Genomic DNA, 6,906 nt, shown 5'->3' with positions numbered 1-6,906 from the left:
GGTTTTTTGGGGAAGAGGTATTGAGGTGATTGGTGAATGGGTGAAGAAGAGAGAGAGGTGGGGTAGGTGGGATCCTGTGGGGCCCACAGATCCTGAGGTGTCAAGGATTTCTCATCCCTGCACCATGTGGCGTGTAAAACGCCCCTTGCTGCCAATCCTGGCGTTAAACGCCAGGCTGCTGCCCATTTCTGGCGTTTAACGCCAGCATTTCTGGCGTTTAACGCCAGCTTCTTGCCCATTCCTGGCGTTAAACGCCAGTTCTGTGCCCATTTCTGGCATTAAACGCCCAGAATGGTGCCAGACTGGGCGTTTAACGCCCATTCTGCTACCCTTACTGGCGTTTAAACGCCAGTAAGTTTCTCTTCCAGGGTGTTCTATTTTTCATTCTGTTTTCCCTTTTGTTTTTGCTTTTTCAATTGTTTTTGTGACTTCACATGATCATCAACCTATAGAAAACATAAAATAACAAAAGAAAATAGAAATTTAACATAGATAATTAAAGATTGGGTTGCCTCCCAACAAGCACTTCTTTAATGTCAATAGCTTGACAGTGGGCTCTCATGGAGCCTCACAGATGTTCAGAATAATGTTGGAACCTCCCAACACCAAACTTAGAGTTTGAATGTGGGGGTTCAACACCAAACTTAAAGTTTGGTTGTGGCCTCTCAACACCAAACTTAGAGTTTGACTGTGGGGGCTCTGTTTGACTCTGTATTGAGAGAAGCTCTTCATGCTTCCTCTCCATGGTGAGAGAGGGATATCCTTGAGCTTTAAACACAAGGGAGTCTTCATTCACTTGAATGATCAATTCTCCTCTGTCAACATCAATCACAGCTTTTGCTGTGGCTAGGAAGGGTCTGCCAAGGATGATGGATTCATCCATACACTTCCCAGTTTCTAGGATTATGAAATCAGCAGGGATGTAATGGTTTTCAACCTTTACCAACACATCCTCTACAAGTCCATAAGCCTGTTTCTTTGAATTGTCTGCCATCTCCAGTGAGATTCTTGCAGCTTGTACCTCAATGATCCCTAGCTTCTCCATTACAGAGAGAGGCTAATGAGCAGATAATTTATACGCTTTTTGGCATTGTTTTTAGTATATTTTTAGTAGAATCTAGTTACTTTTAGGGATGTTTTCATTAGTTTTTATGTTAAATTCACATTTCTGGACTTTACTATGAGTTTGTGTGTTTTTCTGTGATTTCAGGTATTTTCTGGCTGAAATTGAAGGACTTGAGCAAAAATCAGATTCAGAGGTTGAAGAAGGACTGCTGATGCTGTTGGATTCTGACCTCCCTGCACTCAAAATGAATTTTCTGGAGCTACAGACCTCAAAATGGCACGCTTCCAATTGCATTGGAAAGTAGACATCCAGTAATTTCCAGCAATATATAATAGTCCATACTTTGCCCAAGTTTAGACGACGCAAACTGGCGTTCAACGCCAGCTCTCTGCCCAATTCTGGCATCCAGCGCCAGAAACAAGTTGCAAAGTGGAGTTCAACGCCCAAAATGGCACAAAAGCTGGCGTTCAACTCCAAGAATAACCTCTCCACGTGTAGACTTCAAGCTCAGCCCAAGCACACACCAAGTGGGCCCCGGAAGTGGATTTATGCATCAATTACTTACTTCTGTAAACCCTAGTGACTAGTTTATTATAAATAAAACTTTTTATCATTGTATTCGTAGTCTTGGTTACTCCGGTTCCCCTCTGGGGCCGAGACCAATGAACTCCATTATCACTTATGTATTTTCAATGGTAGAGTTTCTACACTCCATAGATTAAGGTGTGGAGCTCTGCTGTTCCTCAAAGATTAATGCAAAGTACTACTATTTTTCTATTCAATTCAACTTGTTCCGCTTCTAAGATATTCATTCGCACTTCAACCTGAATGTGATGAACGTGACAATCATCATCATTTCTTATGAACGCGTGCCTGACAACCACTTCCGTTCTACCTTATATTGAATGAGTATCTCTTAGATCTCTTAATCAGAATCTTCGTGGTGTAAGCTAGATTGATGGTGGCATTCATGAGAGTCCGAAAAGTCTAAACCTTGTCTGTGGTATTCCGAGTAGGACTCTGGGATTGAATGACTGTGACGAGCTTCAAACTCGCGAGTGCTGGGCGTAGTGACAGACGCAAAAGGATAGTAAATCCTATTCCAGTATGATCGAGAACCTCCAAGATGATTAGCCATGCAATGACAGCGCATCGGACCATTTTCACAGAGAGGAATAGGATGCAACCATCGACAAGGGTGATGCCTCCAGACGATTAGTCGTGCTGTGATAGAGCATTTGGACCATTTTCCCGAGAGGATTGAAAGTAGCCATTGGCACCGGTGACATCCTTACAAAAAGCCAGCCATAGAAAGGAGTAAGACTGATTGGATGAAGACAGCGGGAAAGCAGAGATTCAGAGGAACAAAAGCATCTCTACACGCTTATCTAAAATTCTCACCGATGAATTACATAAGTATTTCTATCCTTCTTTTATTATTTAATTTCGAAAACTCCACGACTATTTTATATCTACCTGACTGAGATTTACAAGGTGACCATAGCTTGCTTCATACCAACAATCTCCGTGGGATCGACCCTTACTCACGTAAGGTTTATTACTTGGACGACCCAGTGCACTTGCTGGTTAGTTATGCGAAGTTGTGAAGATATGTTTAGACCATGGTTTTGTGCATCCATTTTTGGTGCCATTGCCAGGGAATCAATTTCGAACAATAATTCACAACCTGAGTAACAATTTCGCATACCAAGTTTTTGGCGCCGTTGCCAGGGATTGTTCGAGTTTGGACAACTGACGGTTCATCTTGTTGCTCAGATTAGGTAATTTTCTTTCTGTTTTATTTTCAAAAATTTTTCAAAATTCTTTCAAAAATTTCTCCTTTGTTTTCGAAAAAAAAAATTTTAAAATAAAAATGTTTTCAAAAATATATTTTTCTTCAGAATTTTTAAGAATGAATTCTAGTGTTTCATGAAGCATGTGGAAACCTGGCTGGCTGTAAAGCCATGCCTAATTCTTCTGTGTAGGGCATGTCAGGCGTGTCATGTCTGAGTTACATACTAAAGCTTGGCTGGCTATTAAGCCATGCCTGACCCTTTGATTGGAGCTTTAGGCTAAAGAGCATAAGATTCCTGGAATTCATATTAAAAATTTTGGAATCCTTATTTTCCTTTTTCAAAATAATTTTCGAAAAAAAATTCCAAAAAAATTTAGAAAATCATAAAAATCAAAAATATTTTTTGTGTTTCTTGTTTGAGTCTTGAGTCATGTTATAAGTTTGGTGTCAATTGCATGTTCATCTTGCATTTTTCGAAAAAAATTCATGCATTCATAGTGTTCTTCATGATCTTCAAGTTGTTCTTGGTAAGTCTTCTTGTTTGATCTTTGAATTTGCATGTTTTGTGTCTTTTCTTGTTTTTCATATGCATTCCTGAATTCTTTATGTCTAAGCATTAAAGAATTCTAAGTTTGGTGTCTTGCATGTTTTCTTTGCATTAAAAATTTTTCAAAAATGTGTTCTTGATGTTCATCTTGACCTTCATAGTGTTCTTGGTGTTCATCTTGACATTCATAGCATTCTTGCATGCATTCATTGTTTTGATCCATAACTTTCATGCATTGCATAATTTTCATGTTTTTCTCTCTCATCATTAAAAATTCAAAAATCAAAAAAATATCTTTCCCTTTTTCTCTCTTAAAATTTCGAAAATTAGATTTGACTTTTTCAAAAATTTTTAAAATCTAGTTGTTTTTATGAGTCAAATCAAATTTTCAATTTAAAAATCTTATCTTTTTCAAAATCTTTTTCAAAAATCAAATCTTTTTTCAATTTTTTTAGTTATTTTCGAAAATTTCAAAAATATTTTTCAAAAATCTTTTTCTTAATTTTACATCATATTTTCGAAAATAACATCATCAATTAATGTTTTGATTCAAAAATTTCAAGTTTGTTACTTACTTGTTAAGAAAGATTCAAACTTTAAGTTCTAGAATCATATCTTGTGATTTCTTGTGAATCAAGTCATTAATTGAGATTTTAAAAATCAAATATTTTTCAAAAAAACTAATTTCTATCATATCTTTTCAAAAATATCTTCTTATCTTACCTTTTTCAAAAAAAGTGATTGCAAAATATCTTTTCTAACTTCCTAACTTCTTATCTTTTCAAAATTTGTTTCAACTAACTAACTAACTTTTTGTTTGTTTCTTACCTTTTTCAAAACTACCTAACTAACTCTCTCTCTCTCTCTCTCTCTCTCTCTCTCTCTCTCTAATTTTCGAAAATATCTCCCTCTTTTTCAAAAATTTCTTTTTAATTAACTAATTATTTTTTTAATTTTTGATTTTCGAAAATTACTAATTTTTTTTTCAAAAACTATTTTCAAAAATCACTAACTCTTTTTCAAAAATAATTTTCAAAAATCCTCTCCCTCTTTCATCTTATTCTATTTATTTATTCATCTACTAACATCTCTTCCTCGCATCACTCACCAAATTCGAACCCCCTCTTCTATCTGTGTTCGAATTTTTTTCTTCTCCTCTTCTTCTACTAACAATAAGGAACCTCTTTATTGTGACATAGAGGATTCCTCTTCTTTTCTTATTCTCTTCTTTTTCTTATGAGCAGGAACAAGGAAAAAGGCATTCTTGTTGAAGCTGATCCAGAACCTGAAAGGACTCTGAAGAAGAAACTAAGAGAAGCTAAATTACAACAATCCAGAGACAACCTTATTGAAAATTTCGAACAAGTAAAGGAGATGGCAGCCGAACCCAACAACAACAATGCAAGGAGAATGCTTGGTGACTTTACTGCACCAAATTCCAATTTACATGGAAGAAGCATCTCCATCCCTACCATCGGAGCAAACAATTTTGAGCTGAAACCTCAGCTAGTTTCTCTGATGCAGCAGAACTGCAAGTTTCATGGACTTCCATCTGAAGATCCTTTTCAGTTCTTAACTGAATTCTTGTAGATCTGTGATACTGTTAAGACTAATGGAGTAGATCCTGAAGTCTACAGGCTCATGCTTTTCCCTTTTACTGTAAGAGACAGAGCTAGAATATGGTTGGACTCTCAACCCAAAGACAGCCTGAACTCTTGGGATAAGCTGGTCACGGCTTTCTTAGCCAAGTTCTTTCCTCCTCAAAAGCTGAGCAAGCTTAGAGTGGATGTTCAGACCTTCAGACAGAAGGAAGGTGAATCCCTTTATGAAGCTTGGGAAAGATACAAGCAGCTGACCAAAAAGTGTCCTTCTGACATGCTTTCAGAATGGACCATCCTGGATATATTTTATGATAGTTTATCTGAGCTATCAAAGATGTCATTGGATACTTCTGTAGGTGGATCCATTTACCTAAAGAAAACGCCTGCAGAAGCTCAAGAACTCATTGACATGGTTGCTAATAACCATTTCATGTACACTTCTGAGAGGAATCCTGTGAGTAATGGGACGCCTATGAAGAAGGGAGTTCTTGAAATTGATACTCTGAATGCCATATTGGCTCAGAATAAAATATTGACTCAGCAAGTCAATATGATTTCTCAGAGTCTGAATGGAATGCAAGCTGCATCCAACAGTACTCAAGAGGCATCTTCTGAGGAAGAAGCTTATGATCTTGAGAACCTTGCAATAGCAGAGTTAAAATACATGGGTGAACCATATGGAAACACCTACAATCCATCATGGAAAAATCACCCAAATCTCTCATGGAAGGATCAAAAGCCTCAACAAGGCTTTAATAATGGTGGAAGAAATAGGTTTAGCAATAGCAAGCCTTTTCCATCCTCCACTCAGCAACAGACAGAGAATTCTGAGCAGAATCCATCTAGCTTAGCAAATTTAGTCTCTGATCTATCTAAGGCCACTGTGAGTTTCATGAATGAAACAAGGTCTTCCATTAGAAATTTGGAAGCACAAGTGGGCCAGCTGAGTAAAAGGATCACTGAAATCCCTCCTAGTACTCTTCCAAGCAATACAGAAGAGAATCCAAAAGGAGAGTGCAAGGCCATTGAATTAATTACCATGGCCGAACCCACAAGAGAGGAGAAGGACGTGAATCCCAAGGAGGAAGACCTCCTGGGACGTCCAATGATCAATAAGGAGCTTCCCTCTAAGGAACCTAAGGAATCCGAGACTCATCTAGAGATCATAGAGATTCCATTGAACCTCCTTATGCCATTCATGAGCTCTGATGAGTATTCCTCTTCTGAAGAGAATGAGGATGTTACTAAAGAGCAAGCTGCCAAGTTTCTTGGTGCAATCATGAAGCTGAATGCCAAATTATTTGGTATTGAGACTTGGGAAGATGAACCTCCCTTGTTCACTAATGAACTAAGTGATCTGGATCAATTGACATTGCCTCAGAAGAAACAGGATCCTGGAAAGTTCGTAATACCTTGTACCATAGGCACCATGATCTTTAAGGCTCTGTGTGACCTTGGTTCAGGAATAAACCTCATGCCCCTCTCTGTAATAGAGAAACTGGGAATCTTTGGGGTGCAAGCTGCTAAAATCTCATTAGAGATGGCAGACAATTCAAGAAAACAGGCTTATGGACAAGTAGAGGACGTGTTAGTAAAGGTTGAAGGCCTTTACATCCCTGCTGATTTCATAGTCCTGGATACTGGAAAGGAAGAGGATGAATCCATCATCCTAGGAAGACCTTTCCTAGCCACAGCAAGAGCTGTGATTGATGTGGACAGAGGAGAATTGATCCTTCAATTAAATAAGGACAACCTTGTGTTTACAACTCAAGGATCTCTCTCTGCATCCATGGAGAGGAAGCAGAAAAAGCTTCTCTCAAAGCAGAGTCAACGAAAGCCCTCACAGTCAAACTCTAAGTTTGGTGTTGGGAGGCCACAACCAAACTCTAAGTTTGGT

At 38.1% G+C, this 6,906-nt stretch overlaps 1 non-coding gene across 1 annotated transcript; it reads right to left on the bottom strand.

Annotated features, from left to right (window-relative positions):
* Window positions 1-5,181: 5,181 nt before the first annotated feature.
* LOC112739644 (small nucleolar RNA R71) lies at window positions 5,182-5,289 on the bottom strand. The gene has a single exon (XR_003170575.1). It is a non-coding gene; the product is annotated as a small nucleolar RNA R71 (small nucleolar RNA).
* Between the last annotated feature and the right edge of the window lie 1,617 nt (window positions 5,290-6,906).

This window comes from Arachis hypogaea, chromosome 13 (genome assembly GCF_003086295.3).
Source record: "Arachis hypogaea cultivar Tifrunner chromosome 13, arahy.Tifrunner.gnm2.J5K5, whole genome shotgun sequence".
Classification (NCBI taxonomy): Eukaryota; Viridiplantae; Streptophyta; class Magnoliopsida; order Fabales; family Fabaceae; genus Arachis; species Arachis hypogaea.
This window is presented reverse-complemented; position numbering and strand designations above follow the sequence as displayed.